The sequence below is a fragment of the Carlito syrichta genome, unplaced genomic scaffold (genome assembly GCF_000164805.1).
Source record: "Carlito syrichta isolate Samal-C Ts95f unplaced genomic scaffold, Tarsius_syrichta-2.0.1 Scaffold313881, whole genome shotgun sequence".
In the NCBI taxonomy this organism is placed as follows: domain Eukaryota; kingdom Metazoa; phylum Chordata; class Mammalia; order Primates; family Tarsiidae; genus Carlito; species Carlito syrichta.
In genome coordinates, this window is record NW_007257977.1 from 305,546 (window position 1) to 321,963 (window position 16,418).

General features: G+C 40.9%; 1 protein-coding gene across 3 annotated transcripts in view; it reads left to right on the forward strand.

Annotated features, from left to right (window-relative positions):
- The window catches only part of SGMS1 (sphingomyelin synthase 1), a 274,978-nt gene that overhangs the window by 86,744 nt on the left and 171,816 nt on the right, over positions 1 to 16,418 (forward strand). The window contains exon 1 of one of the 3 annotated variants that reach the window (XM_008070650.1): positions 10,107 to 10,203. The exons of the other annotated variants lie outside the window; for them this stretch is intronic. The gene's annotated coding sequence lies outside the window, so the exon portion shown is untranslated. Of the gene's footprint in view, positions 1 to 10,106; positions 10,204 to 16,418 lie in introns of those variants that run through there. 3 annotated transcript variants of the gene reach the window in all.

The following is a 16,418-nucleotide window of genomic DNA, read 5'->3' on the forward strand; positions in this document are numbered from 1 at the left end:
GCTCCTGGTCTCCCACAGCCCCGCACTTGGCAAGTGCCAAGAGACATAGTCAAAGAGACAGAACTTGCCCTTTCCCTCTCTCCTCTCCACCTCAGAGGGTATTTACTTTTTCCCCTGACTGTGCCAAGCTGTTCTGGTCCTGACCTCTATTGTGTAATGGGCAAGTGTTGTTTCCTGGTTCCTCAAACCATCTCCTTCTGTCCTTGCCCGCCCTCTTTCAGGTGTCCAAATATGCTTCCTGGCTGGACTCCAAATATGCCTCTTGGGCTGGACAACCTGTCCATGCCTTTGATTGGTGTCTTCCTATTAAGACCCGTTTGTCTCACGGTCCACTCCCTCAGAGCCTTACTGCGAACATTGTAATCTGAAAGTCATATCTTGTATAGTCACAGAACATTGACTGACCACCTACTGTGTGCACAGGAGCTAGGGTGCACATGCCAGGAGATACAGAGACGAATCAGACTATTGAGACTAGTGGGATAGGGCAGAGAGAGAGACAGGGAACAAATAGTATTAGAGATTAATAACAAAAAGTATGTATAGACTAGAAGGGAAGGGGCAGTTTGCCTTGAAAGATTTTATAAGTGCGAATCCCTCAGACGAGAGGAGAAGCTGATAGGATTTTATTGTGACTAGTCTAAAGCAGAGGAAGAATTGTAACTAAAGGCTTTCTAATGGTGGAGTTTGTGCAATGTGATAAGTGCTTGGAAAGAACTTTTTGGACAGATATAGGCCTATGGGTATCCTTAAGGTAACATCACATGGGTAATTGCCAATTCTGCATGTCTTGGGCCAAACTCTGACCCAAGGAGAAGATGAGAAGCCTTTGGTAAGTTCTTAAGTTCTGGGGGGTGAGGGGGGGAGGGATGGGGGGACTTCCTTGTATTTTTCAGCTTTAAGAATTTGTTGGTTACTTGAATGCCCTGTTCCTGCAGAGGGCTTTGAAAACTCAGTCTGAGGATGGGGCTCAATTACAAGGATCTACCTGCCTTTCATTGCACCTTTTACTTTTATTCATAATATTTATCACAGTGTGTGTCTCTCCCACTCTAAGGTCTTTTAAAGGCAGGAAGTACTGTTCTCTTGTTCACTGGTTTGTCTACTTGCCTATACTAGGCCTGGTGTATAGTAGTGAAAGAATGAACAGGACAAACACCCATCCTGAAAGAACTTCTCAGTCAACTGTGGATTGTACATAGCAGCCTGAGAATAGGTAATTGGCTTTTAATGTTGTCAGGGGAAAACGTCAAAAGAAAGTCATCATTGTTTACCAAAGTGCTTCCAGCAGATGATGTTTACAATCCCAAAAGGGTTCTTTTCCATATATAATGTGCTTTGATGAAACAGATTTATATCCTGATTGTGATAGTGGTTATATACTTCTATATATAAGATAAAGTTTTATAGAACTGTCTGAAAAAAAAAAAGAGAACATGAAATCTGAACAAGGTCTGTAGTTTAGTTAATAGTATTGTACTTAATGTTAAGTTCCTGCTTTTGATAATTGTATATTTGTTATGCAAAATATGAGGGAAGCTGTGTAAAGAATATACAGGAATGTTCTACTATTTTTACAGCTTCTTTGTGAGTCTAAAATTATTTCAAAAGTTTTTAAAAAAGCAATGAGATATCATTACACACCTATTAAGGTGGCTTTAAAAACATATAAACAAAACACAAACGGATAGTACTAAGTTCTGGCAAAGCTACAGAACAAATAGAACTCTCTTACATTGCTGGTGGGAATGTGTACTGATACAGCCACTTTGGAAAATAGGTAGTTTCTTGCAAAGTTAAACACTTGCTTACCATATAAACCAGCAGTTCCACTCCTTTCCAAGAGAAACAAAAATCTTGGTTCACATGAAAACCTGTCAGCTAAGACTTCTAACAGCTTTATTCATAACTGCCCAAACTGGAAAAAACTCAAATATACTTCAACTAGTGAATGGATAAACAAACTGGTGTGTCTACAAATAGAATACTGCTCATCAATGACAAGGAACAACACAACTGTTTGGATGAATCTCAAATTCATTATGCATTAAGTGAAAGGAACCAAACTCAGAATATATACTGTGTGATTCCATTTAAATGGCATTCTGGAAAAGGCAAGAGTAGAGGGTTAGGAAACAGAGCGTGATTGCCAGGAGCTGGTGATGGGGGAGAAGATTGACTACAAAGGGTACGGGGAACATTTGAGATGAATGAAATGTTCTGTATCTTGATTGTGATGATGATCACACAACTGTGTTTGTCAAAACTCATTGAACTGTGCATGAAAAAGAATGGATTACTACATGCAAATTATACTTCAGTAAATCTAACTGTAAATGAAAACACCAACAAAATAAATAATGATGTGTGTTGGCTTAAAAAACTGTGAAGAATTCATTGTGTCTGCCACCTGTCGATGATTGTTGGATAAGGACTTATTGAGTCATTAGTTATTTAAGATACCTCATTCGAACCTAAAGATGCAGCTCCTTCTTTACGATGACCTTCACCTGGGCAGTGGAAATAACTACTGCTATAGAGGTGGTTGCTCTGATGATCTTTGTGAAAAAGAGCACTGCTGGGAGATTAATGCAAAAGTTGCTAATTATAGCTTTAGCAGGTGTAGCCTTTAGTATTTAACATGCATCCAAATCTTGCTCTGTTATCTCTCCTGGTTCCTTTGCCATTAAGAGAGTCATGACTAGAGCAGAGCTGAATTTTCAGATTGTATTTAATCTCAGCCATAACAACTGTGTTGTGATTCCCTCTCCCCCCTCCCCATACACAAAATGGAGTATGAAATGTCCTATTGAGAAAAACAACATGCTTGATTTGATGGAAGGAGGGAGGGCTAATTTCAGGACTATCTAATTGTCTGTCTATCTATCTATCATCTATCTATCTATCAAGTAAGTATGTATATATCTATCTATCTACATATCTATCTATCTGTCTATCTATGAACGAGTTGGGGTCTCACTCTGTCGCCCAGACTGGAATGCAGTGGCATGATCACAGTCCACTGCAACCTTAACCTCCTGGGCTCAGGCCATCTTTCCACCTCAGTCTCCAGAGTAACTGGGACAATAGGTGTGTACCACCACACCTGGCTAATTTTTTTTTTGTAGAGATCAGGTCGCACTAGGTTGCCTAGGCTGGGCTTGAACTCTTGGGCTCAAACAATCTTCCTACCTTGGCCTCTCACAATGCTGGGATTACAGAAATGAGCTGCAGTGCCCATCTACCACTATCTAATTTAAACGTAACTCACAAATATTTACAGCAGGTATTGGAGGATTCATACTGGAAATTTGAAGACCTGAAGGTTTTACACTGTGTCTCTTGATAGTCAACATCTTTTGTAAATCAGAGTCAAGATGTGATTTTGAAAGATTTATACTTTGAATTCTTGGCTATGATTGGTGGGGTTGAAGAATATAACTTCTGTCTTTATGGAATAGATATCTGGATAATACACATAAGATTACAGCTTTCTTTTCCCAGTAAGGAGACTTCTTACTGATTTAAAACTGGGATTTACTAAATTGGTTTGGATTTAATGTGACCCAGTAGTCAACTCAGTTGAGCAAACACAATCATTAACCACATGCCAGACCTCTATGAGGTGAGGTGTTGGGTTTACACAGGCAAAGGAGCCTCAAGCCCCGTTTTTATGGAGTTCACCATATAACAGGGTATACCAAACCATGCATGGTCAGCATAAATTCAGCGATGGGGAGGGCTCTAAGGAAGAAGCCATTACCTAGGAGGTGACCTTTGAGTTGGGCCTTGGTGTGTAAGCAGGATTTTGTCCAGTGTGGAGGAGAGAAAGCTTGGGTTTTCAGGCACAGGAAGCTGAGTGTCATATGAAAACTCTTGTAGTTAGGGAACCATGACATAGAGGAAGGGTGAAGAATTTCTTTCCTCTTTCCCCCAGTTACATTCAAGTTAAAATAAGAGCAGTACATCTACAGTAAAGATTCAGACCATCTGGAAAGATTTACACCTATAAGTAGTTCACCGTTCTTTCTCCTCTGCATTAGTTTGTTACTGCTGCACCAAATTACCACAAAGTTAGTGGCATAAAACAACACAGATTTATTATCTTCCACATCTGTGGGTCAGAAGCTCGACATGAGTCACACTGGGCTAAAATCCGTTTGCCACAGCCTTCAGGGAGAGTCTGTTTCCTTCTCTTTTTCAGCATCTAGAGGTGCCAATATTCTTTGGCTCATGGCTCCTTTCTTGATCTTTCCGACCATTTTTCTGTAGTCAAATTCAGAAAGGTCCTCTGCTTTTAAGGGCCTGAGTGATTACACTGAGCCTACCCAGATAATCTAGGATTGTTTCCCTATCTCAAGATCCTTAACTTACCACATATGCAAAGTCTCTTTTGCCATGTAAGGAAATATATTCGCAGGTTCCAGGGTTAGGATGTGGATGTGGGAGCGATTATTTTGCCTATCCCATCCTGGCACCCTTATTTCCCTTTTATCTCTCCACTGATAAACTGTTTAGACAACTGGCCTAGCATGTATATATATTTGAAAATGTTTTAAATCCATATTTGATTTTGCTGTATAAACTTTTGTACCTTTATGTAGTTTTCTTTATATTGTTTTATTTTAGCACTCCTTGAACTACCACTTTTATTTTAAATGCCATTAGAGTGTTGGAGTTAGTGGGTGTTACTTCTTTCAATGAAGGTCACAAACAGTGGTGGAGAGACCATCATCGAACATATATATCTTGTCCTTAGGGGTGATACACTAAATTACTGGAATAAGAGGCTATGTGGGTTGTTAATTTTGAAAGAAGTTGAAATTAATAAAAGGGGAAAGAAAAGGTTGCTTGATACTGAAGAAAGGACGTTCTTTAAAAGTATTGGAGAAGGGAATGGGTGTTGATTTGTGGCATATTATGGCCACATGCTATGCCAGAGAAATGGCTTCCTTTTTCTTTTTTTTTTTTTTAAGGGACTTTATTTTTTTTTTTCAGTTGGAGTCTCACTCTGTCGTCCAGATGGCTTCCTTTATCTTACTTGATATTTTGCTGTCATACCAAGAGATATGTTGGCCCCAATTTATTGATGAGGAAAGTGAGCAGTAGAAGCTTGGGTCACTCACCCCAGGTTACAGCTCTAGGATTAGTCAAGATCAGATTGGACTTGTTTTCCACAATATCCTATGTGGCTTACTGCAGGGACATGGAGACCTTATAAAGTTAAGTCTCTGTGACTGGGGGTGGTGGTTCATGCCTATAATCCCAGTATTTTGGGTGACTGAGGCGGGAGGATTGCTTGATGCCAGGAGTTCGAGACTGGCCTGAGCACTATAGTAAAACCTCATTTCTACAAAAAATAAAAAAATTAGCTGGACATGGTGGCATTTGCCTTTAGTTTTAGCTATTTTGGAGACTGAGGCAGAAGGATCGCTTGAGCCCTGGAGGTTGAGACTGCAGTAAGCTGTGATCGTGCCATTGCACTCCAACCTGGGCAACAGAGTGGGACCCTGACTCAGAAAAAAAAAAAAATTCCATCTCCTGTACCTTAATCTTCAACATACCAAAATGGTGACTCTTAATACTCAGATTATTTTGCTCTCTAAATATTTGAAATGCTCTTATGTATTTTCTCATTTGATTTTTACTTAGAAAACAACTCACAGAATGAATGACTGTAGTTTATTAGAGTGTCACATGTCACATGGCACCCTTGGGGGACCCATGCACTGCCACTGAGTGGTTGAGGATCTGGCTGAGTGGCAGGGGCCAGTGGGAAAAGGGTTGGGTGCATCTTTGAGTTAGCCCTTCTGGGACTGTTGTAGGGGATTAAGAGGGCGTTATCCTGTTCCCGAGTGAGCTCAGGCTTCCTGTAACCAGGGAAGTCACTGGTTTGGAGCCCTTAGTCAGAATAGAAGTTCTCGTAGGCAGTGCCACAGCAAGGTATTAGGGTCTTGGGGTTCAAAGCCCCAGAGGACAGCATGAGGCCATTGGGACTCAGTAAGTGCCTGTAATTCCTGGTCTAGTCTGGTCTGGCAGGCTGGTGGTGCTGGTAAGTGGCATTATTATACCAGGTTGTTGGCTGTTAGCTGGCTAGTTTGGGGAAGGGGAGAGGTGATTGGATTCTGCAGTAAATTCAGTTGGATACAAGTGAAAGGATTTGCCAGAGGGACTATTAAAATCAGGGTGCGGGAGTGAACCCAATGGCTCAGACTTTATTCCACTCACTGTGCTCTAGTACAGAGTGTGATCGTGTGTGTGAAATTGTGTTCGCTGCCGTTCCAGAGTGTTTGATAAAGGAGTGTCAGAGCCCTGCATTTTAAGCCTGTTTAACTCAGCTTGGGCTGGCCTGGGCCCAGGACCTCAGTGTTCTGGGCTTCTGTCACTCTGAAGAGCTGCATGGGAGCTCAGGGACAAGGGGCTCGTTGTGTGAGTTCAGTGGCAGCTGCAAGAAGAGTGACAAAGTTCTTCTGTTTTGCTTTCACCCAACTCTAAGCAGTACTTTAGGATTTTTATACCGTTGCAGTGTTCTGTAGGAAATCTTGACATGGGTCATTTATTCTGAGGGTTTTAGAGACATTCTGTGAGGAGGGGTTTGACCTGTCGGAAGGATGACCTGACAGGGATCAAGCTATTGGCCAGACCTAGCTACCAATGGGCTGTGTGGTCTTGTGCCAGTCACTTCTCCTCTCTGGGCCCACAAGCTGGGGGAGCTTGGACTAGAGCAGCTGAGTGGTTTGCACTCAGTACTGGCACTTTGGGTGCCAGTACTAGAACACTGGGTTTTAATGAGCATGCTTTGTGGGGAATTTGAAGCCCAATGGAGCTGCTTACTCCCTTGGATCATGGTGGGTTGCAGAGTCAGTTCAGTTAAATGAAGTAAGGTGTGTGAAGGCCCTGGCAGGGTACCTGGCACCCGGCCAGGGTGCAGCTATGTTGGCCACTGTTGACATTTACATTACGTGAATCTAGCAGTGCTGTCCTTTTATTTCCTGTCACAGAGTTAGTGGCTTCCATTAGCTTTAATTAAAAAACAAAATTCTAACCAGGTGCGGTGGTTCAAGCCTATAATCCCAGCACTTTTGGAGGCCGAGGTGAGGGGATTGCCTGAGCCCATGGGTTCGAGACCAACATGGGCAACTTGGTGAGACCTTGTTTCTACAATAAATCAAAAAAACTAGCCGGGCATGGTAGCGTGCTACTTGGAAGGTTGAGGCAGAAGGATTGCCTGAGCCTAGCAGGTCAACACTGGGTTGGCTATGAGCGTGCCACTGCACTCCAGCCTGGGTGACAGAGTGAGACTCCAACTCAAAAAAAAAAAAAAAAAAAAGATTCTAATGATTGTTGACAAGCAGTACATCAGTTTAATTTGCTCCTGGAGGAGAGTCTGTGGCTGACCTACGTGATCTCAGGAGTGGGCTACTCTGCTCTGTCAGCTTCCCTTTTAAAAAGAACAGAATTCTGTGACATGAGATGAAACTGAATGCAAACATGGTCGGAATGGCTCACTTTAGGACTTCATTATTTCAGGATGACTTTTTCATAGCACTGAACTTTTTTCGTTTAAATTAGGGAGGAAATCTGTGTGGTATAGATAATGCAGTAGAAAAATGTGACTGTTTGTGTTCCTTGAGAGAGAACACGGAAGTGTGAGAAGGAAGGCTTAGTTCCTTCCTCAATATTTATTGAACTCTGCTGTTTTTCAGTTACGGGAAATTCGAAAATGAGTACATTTGATGTGGTCCCTACCTCGTGCAGATTAGTTTATTGGGGCAGGGCAGACATTACATTGTGGTAGTAGTGATTTAATTATAGCTGTGATCAGTGCTGGGAGAAGTGCAGTGTGTAATAAGCGTGTAATGTAGGATCTGCATGTGATGGGGGGATCAAAACAGTCACCCTGGGGAAATGACTTTTAGCGTGAGGTCTGAAGGGTGAGAGGGACACAGGGAAGGCAGCTTTCCAGGCCAAAGAATGGGGTGATGGGAGGGAGAGGAAGGATCCCAGCTCAGTTTCGGACTTCAGCTGGGAGAAGGGTGGTACCATCTATGCAGGTCGGAAATGTTGGAGAATTGTGATTGGGGTGGGGGTGGGGTGAGCCGGGCACCCTCCTTCCTCTGTGGGAGATGCTCTCTCCCACTTGTTGTGTGGCTTGCTCTCCATTTCCCTCAGGCCTCTGCTCAGGTTGTCCCTCTCTGCTCTCTTTACTCTGTACCTGTTGTTTGTAAGTTCCTTGAGTGCGGGGATCTTGATTTTACTCCCTCCTATACTGGTAGCATCTAGAACAGTGCCTGACAATAGGCAGCCCTCAATAAATACTTGTTGAATGAACTATAAGAACCTTGCTGGGTGGGTAGGGCGATAGCACACCCTGGGTTTTGTGAGCCTATCCTGGTTTCACATACTCTGCATGATGAATTCAAGTTGGTTATGGTTTTTGTGTCCTTTTCAAACTGGAGTGGCTTTTACAACTAACCTGAGACTGGAGTAGGGATGGATGTAGGAGTGCTGTTCATTTGGCATATCAAGCCTTTTTTTTTTTTGGGCAAGAAGAGTAGCAAAGATTGATTTTCTTCTTCTTTTTTTTTTTAAAGTCAGTGTTAAACATGATAGAAGACAGCAGCTAGGAAAATGAATATTACTTCTTTTTTATTGTTGTTGTTGTTCTTTATAAATTGGCACAAAAACCTAACCCTCCATCTGAAATTGACTAGATTTGGGGGCTAATTATAGCCCATTGTAATTCCTCTAAACCAGTTATTTTTGTGGGAGGAACCATTGACTTTTTGATTGCATCTTTTTATTTTGGGGAAGGGTTTAGAGACTAGGATCAGAACTTAATCAAAAGAGAAATTTGAGGGCAGTATTCAATAAAAACAATTTTTTAGAGATATCTTTGCATCTCTGGGTTTCTGTATAGCCAATAATTTGAAAGGACTAATAATTCAGAAATGTTTTTCTAAATCTTTTTGACTTTTGGGAATAAATTAACTGCTATTACTTTTTAGAAAATGAACAGGATTTATGTTTATGCAGGAAGCTTATATATAATGATTTCAAATACAGCTGTGGGAGTTGGACGTCTGTTTGAATTCTCTTTCTGTCACTTAATCGTTGTGTGAGCTTGCACAAGTTATTAACCTCTTTCTTTCAAATGAATATTATCAACATTGTGTTATTTGGGGGATTAAGACAAGACAAAATATTCCTTATTGCTACCATTTATAAGCTAGCATAATTGTTGTTGCTATTACTAAATGAGATTTGAAGGTAGAACTGTCTTAAAGAGAACTAAGTGTTATAAAGTATAATTGGTCCAATTCAGTGATCCTCAAGCTTACCAGAGCTTAAGAATCTCCTTGGGGTGCTTGTTAAAAATATACATTCTCAGGCACCACCCAAGCTTACTGAATTAAGTCTCCAGGGGAGGGGCCTGGGAACCTTTCTGGGTGGATAGGGCGATGGCACATCCTGGGTTTTGTGAACCGGTCCTGGTTTCACATACTCTGCATAATGAATTCAAGGTGTGTGTTCATACTTGTCAGATTGTGTCCCAATTTTTAGACAGAAAATATGGTCACTGTTTATGAAGGCCATCTTATTCAGAATCTTCTTAAGAAAGAAGATTATCAAAGCAGGTAGAATATCCCTCTGGGTTCCCAGGAACACGAGAGAGTGTGTAGTATCAGTCAGCGTAAGTGACTCTGCTGCCCTGGCCTTCTTTTTTTAATTTACTTGGTCCCCTGGTCTGTTAAATGCAGGCAGCGATATGGTCAACATATGTTGACAGCCCCCTGTCCTGACCAGTCTCTGAGGCCTCGGTCACTTCAGGCTGTCAGAGTGACAGTGGCTGTGGAGGTCGTGTCTGCACATGGCGGCGACCCCTAGCCTTTGTTGTCCAAGGCCAAGCCCACAGAGCTGCTGTTCCCTCCTCCTGAGGCGGGGAACCAGGAAGGAACGTCTCATTCCACTGCACTTAGGACAGCATGTTCTTAATCATCTCTTCTGGAAAAACAGCGTTTTGTTGTTTTCACACAAGCCTGCATCAATTTCCCTCTCTGACCCAGGTAGTAACGAATCATTTCCCCATCAGTAACAAAGGAAGAGGGGCATCTAAAATTTTACTCCCAAGACTGAGCTTTCTGTAGACTACAAATGAAGCTCACGTCTCCTTTGGAATGAGTACAGGATTCTCATGTTCAGGTAAGGTGGTTCTCCCCATGCCAGGCAGGGTTGGGGTCGATTGTTCTCTCATGTGATTCTACGAAGATTTAAAGACTTCTCTGGCAGCCATTTTGCATATAGGTCATGGTTTCATGTTGATATACTTCAGTACATTTCATGTTGGGCTTAACTGTATCTTTCTTTCTGTTTGCGTGACCATGGGAGAAATTGGATCTGTGTTGAGAATCTTAGTTGGGTGATAAGTTCATTTTCAGACCTGTGACAATTCAATCTACTTTGGGGACTGTTTTTAAAATTGAAAAGTTGATGGACATTTATAAAGTTGCACAATTTTACTTCCTTTAGAAAAAGTCTGTGAGGTTTTGAGGGCATCCACATAAATATATTTGAAGTTAAGAATCTGGGGACCAAAAGGAAGGTATTTCTTCTTCTTTTCCCAGTATTCTCCTGTGACAATATTTTGCATATGAACAATTTTAAAGAGTGAAATCCCAAAATGTTGGTGAATTTAAGAACAACTCATTAGGAAAATGTGGGCAGATGTTTGTTGCCCTGTGGGCATGCACAAACTACTAAGCTTTCAAATAGAAAAAGGGGAGGGCTGGGTCAGTGTGCTGGGATGTTTGTTTTCTTCTCTCCTGTGGATTCCTCTCTTTTACCTTCCTCAGATCCCAAGGCCTGGGCTTTCTTTACTGAGTGCTGTTGTTGTTTTTTCTTCTTCCTCATTTGTAAATCACCTTTGTGTGGGGAGAGGCTAGAGGTGGAATTTCAAGAGTCACCTTTTTACAGGCAGTAAAGATGATTACCTGGCTAGGCTAAGCGGTTTTCATCAGTTATAGCTACAGATTGATATCTTGTCCAGTGAGAGGCCTATTGGGGAGGAAGGAGTTTATGGCAGAACAGGCAGTGCCAGGGCCTGGGCACTCAGACCCTACTGAGGGTGAGGAGGTGAGGCCTGTGACAGACATTTCTAAATGACAAATAAAAACACAACCTTTGTCCACAAAGCAAGACCTCTACTCAAAGAAGCAAATGAAAAACTCCAACTTCCCCCTTCCTTTAACCAAAGGTGTGTGTATACACATACACAGTATATGACAAAGACAGTAAAGCAAGATATGTGCTTTTATTAAATACCCAATACTTAAAATTGTGATTGTTTATGTAATTGTGTCTTATTATCTAAAAAGCTAATCCTAAAATTTTTTTCCTTAGGGTTTTAATGATAGCCACATATTTTAACAACTTACCACATTTTCTAACCTCTTTGGAAGTAGGTCTCTGATCACATAGTCTTTGGAAACTCCTGTGGCATCAAACATAGGACAGAACACCTTATAAGAACTTAGAGACGACTTGTTGAATTAAAGTGTGACTCAGTAGATTTATGTAGGTGGAATTCTTCACTGCTTGCCTGTGGGTGTTCACATTTTGTCCATATTCATGATGTTTATTTACAAGCTGTTTTAGCTCAAGAATTGCCTGCTAATTTTTTTTTCTGTGTGAATCATGTAGAATTATCTCTGCAAATTAATTTTCTTAATGTGCTTAGAGAAGGGAAAAAAAAATCAAACATGTTTTCCCAAGTGCTCTAATTAAAAAATGTTAACAAAGTATTTTTACATATAATAGAAAGTTTTGTATAAAACTTAGAACATAATGTAAATAGCTACCTTTTTAATTTTCAGATAATTGGGAGCCCTTTCCGTTTGCTGTTAGAATGATAGTTTGTGGACTCATTCTCCCTCTCTCTATTCCTCAGCATTGAATGACTTCCCTGGGCAGGTGCTGGGACTGGACCAGAGAAAGAAGTTACTCGAAGTGGGATGAAGGCTATGAATGAGGGGGCCACAGCAGGCACATTTAGGGGAAGTATAGGTGTTATTGCCAGAGAATAAATTGGAAGAGAGGATGACAAGAGATATGTATGGAAGAGCCCAGGGTATTTCATGAAAATCCTGGATGTCCACAGAGGAGTTTAGACTACTCTTTGGGTTTCAAGCACTAAGTGACAAGATAACAGTTTCAGCTTTGGGGCAATCTCTTCTGCTTTGTTTTGGACAGTGCATGAAAGACCACCACAGCAGTTGCAGATGAAATTTCTCCTCAACCCACCCTATTGACACTTACCCTGCTTCATTTTCTTGGAAGCACTTGTCACCAGAGCACACAGTATATGCTTTATTTATTTCCGTGCTCATTGTCTGCCTTTCCTGACTGGAATGTAAACTCGCCCAGGGCAGGTTTTTTTGTCTTTTTTCCCTGCAGTATCTTCTGTGCCACCTTAATACTTGGCAAGTAACTCCCCAAAGCTGTATGTCTCAAGTACTTGGCTGTTCAACTGAACAAATGTTGCTAACCGAACAAATGAATGGGTCAGTTTCTGAAGTCAAATTGTGTCATTGTTCTCCCCACAAATGTAATAACCAATTATAAAAGGAGAAGAATACTAACAATTTAGTGGGGAAACTGGGTAACATCCTAAATAAGGGATCAAAATTAACATCACCCATTAGGGACAGCAGGCATCGTGTGTGTCTCTGGGTGTGATGCTCTTATGACGTGGCCGAGCCAGGAATGCTGCATCTGAATCTGATTGTGAGGAAACACATTGGATGTAAGTAATACCCACATTGGAGGATATTCTCTAAAATACCTGGCATGTATTCTTCAAAAATATTAATTGCATAAAAGACAAAAACCGAAAAGCTGTTTCAGTTTAAAGGAGATTGAAGAGACAGGACAACTGAAAATGCCGTTTATGTGCATGTGCTGGGAAAAGAAAATTTATAAGGGACATTGAAACAGTGGATGAGATTAGAATATGCAAAGGAAGGGAACAGAGGGCAAATGAGAATGCTCGTATCTAATTTAACTTCTCGGATAAATTGTCAGGATTCATAAACCGATGTCATCGGGTGTCTTGAGCCATGCCTCAGGACACAGGGCCACAGCTGGAAGATCTATAAGGGCAAAAATCCTGAAGTGGGATTCAAGAGACCTGGCTTCTAGTTTAGGCTCTGCCACCAGAGGTTGTATCTTCAAGACTCAGAGTCTCTATGGCTGTTATATAACTTTGAATATGAACAACAAGACCTGGCCTGACTGATGAGGCAGAGGAATATCGTAGGCAGAGGAATATCGTAGGATTTACTCAGGCTGCCACTTGGAGGTGGGATTCAGATTTCCAAGAAAACAATACATGGAAGAAGTAAAGACAGTTACTGACAAGGTACCTTGTTGTTGGTACTGTCATTCTTACTTGTTGGTTTCTTCTTGGTGGTTAAATTACAGTGAAATCTTAGAGGGGCAAGGGGAAAGAGAGAAATGCCAAGTACTTGAGACATACAGCTTTGGGGAGAATGAATGGGCTTTCTTATTTTAGAGTGCTAAAGCAGATTTCAGGAATTCATTTTATAGGACATGTTTTGTCATATTCAGCCCAGTTCCTTCTGGCTGGCCCTAGTAATCATTGAGATTCAGTGGTGATAGACACTCAAGATGTGACCCCGAGCCTTCCTAGAATTGGTTAAAGAGTTCATTGAAAAATCAGCTGAGATCTCTTATTAAACCTTGAACCACCAAGAAAAGATTTGAGATTACATACCTGTATAATTTACTGAAATTGAAGTAATTCTGAGGTATTTTAATGGAGCAATGATTGAAGCAGAAAGAGTTTCCTGAACTAATAATCCTAGTAAACTAATACCATTGTTAGGACATCTTGATGTTTTGAACCACTTCTTTGGGTGAGTGGAACAAAAACATTAGTATGGGCTTATATTAGCCAGGAAGGAAAGATGCAGACTGTTTAGAAAACTGAAGCCTATAATATAATTAAAATTTTGGAATGTTATTTTATGTGAATATTTCTCAGTGGATTATATAAATAAAATAATATTTCAGAATTTTAAGGAGTAATTTAAAATGTATTCTAATATTAAGGGAACCTAAATCAGAAACCTTATGTGAAAATTAAAAGTGTTAATGTAAAGTGCTTAGAAAAATGCCTTGTGCACGCACACATGTAGAGTCTTGAAGTGTTGGGGTGATAAATTAGCACCCTTTGGATTTAACTTTTACTTTAAAATCTATTTTTATGCATACTTCTTCTTTCACAATCACTTCAAGTTCTCCAGTATTCTATATTATACTGTAAATTATTAGTAAATTTATATAAATTTTCTAGGTGATTGGGTTAAATGATTTCGGAGACTTTCCCACAGATTCTGTGAATTTAAATGAGAAGCCAGGTGAAGGTTCCAAGTGAAAGCTACCCAGACAGTCCTTGACAGATCAAGCTTGCATTTTTTTTTTTATTACAGTTATGTGAATTTGGCCTAAGCCATATGTTTAAAAGATAGCCATTTGACATTTACTTTTAGGGTAGCTAACCAAGAGAAGAAGGAAAAATAATCTCATCCCTTGTTTTCGTTATAACAAGATTAAGTACAATTTAAAATATGTGACAAGTTCTTGGTATCACCTTTTCAAACTGTCAAAAAGTTGTAATTCTGTGCTGTGCTACCCCTGTTCAGTGTCTTGCCTTAGTATATCCTGCTTACTCTGGAAAAAACTATTTATGTTTATATATTTATATATAAGAAAATACTCTCTTAGCTTTAATGACAACCTGGAGGTTTGGGGAGTTTATGTATAAATTATGTATAAATATATATATTTCTTTTTTTTTTTTTTTGAGTTGGAGTCTCACTCTGTTGCCCAGACTGGAGTGCAGTGGCCGCTTCCGGCCACTGCAGCCTTGACCTGCTGGGCTCCGGCGATCCTTCTGCCTCAGCCTTCCGAGTAGCCGAAACTACAGGCGCGCGCTACCACACCCGGCTGATTTTTTGATTTATTGTAGAGATGAGGTCTCGCCTGTCCAGGCGGGTCTCGAACCCGCGGGCTCAGGCAATCCACTCACCTCAGCCTCCCAAAGGCGCGGGATTACAGGTTGAGCCACTGAACCCGGCTCAAATATATATATTTCAATGCTAAATATGAGACCTTTCTGTGTCCTAACTTTTAGTGGTATTCCAGTAATAATGAAGCCTTCCTCCTCCTTTTCATCATCTGTCTTTCTTTTAGTGCTTATTACATGCCGGGCGCCATGCTTAGTGCCTTATACAATTTTGTAATTTAATTCTCCCAAGAAATGGGCATTCCCAGCTTCATTTCACAAATGAGGAAACTGAGGTTTAGGGAAGGTACTTTATTTGCCTCAGAAATGGCTGTTTCATATTTGAATACAGAATGGGGTTATGTCCAAAGCTTTTCTTTCTTTCTTTTTTTTTTAAATCTCAGCTGCTTTATTAAAATTGTCTCTCTGAAAGTGAATATTCAGCATATTCATGAAATTCAGGCTTTCTGACATTCTTAGCCAACTGCATAGATAGAGCAAAATTTTAATTCAATTAGCCAGTTTTAAAATACACAAATAGGCTGGGCATAGTGGCTCAAGCCTGTAATCCCAGCACTTTGGGAGGCCGAGGCAGGAGGATTGCTTGAGCCCAGGAATTCAGTACCAGCCTGGGCAACATAGTGTGACCTCATCTCTATAATAAGTCAAAAAATTAGCTGGATGTAGTGGCACGCACCTATATTCCCAATATTGTGGAGATTGAGGCGGAAGGATCACCTGAGCGCAGAGGTCAAGGCTAAAGTGAGCTGTGATCATGCCACTGCATTCCAGCCTGGGCAATAGAGTGAGACCCCAACTAAAAGTAAAATAGCCATTAGGATGACTATGATTAAAAACAAACAAACAAACAAACAAACTTGAAAATAGCAAATGTTGGAGAGGATTTGGAGAAATTGGAATGTGGGATGTGGGAATGTACAATGGCACAGTTGCTGTGGAAAACAGTACGGAGGTTCCTAGAAAAATTAGAAATAGAATTACCATATAATCCAGCAATTCTGCTTCTGGGGATATACCAAAAGAATTGAAAGGAGGCCGGGCGTGGTGCACTTTGGGAAGCTGAGGTGAGAGGATTGCCTGAGCCCATGGGTTTGAGACCAGCCTGGGCAACTTGGTGAGACCTCATCTCTGCAATAAATCAAAAAATTAGCTGGGTGTGATGGCGCATGCCTGCATTTCTAGTTACTTGGAAGGCTGAAGCGGAAGGATTGCCTGAACCTAGCAGGTTGAGGCTGTGGTGCTGTGAGCATGCCACTGCACTCCAGTCTGGGTGGCAGAGTGAGACTCCAACTCAAAAAAAAAAAAATAAAAA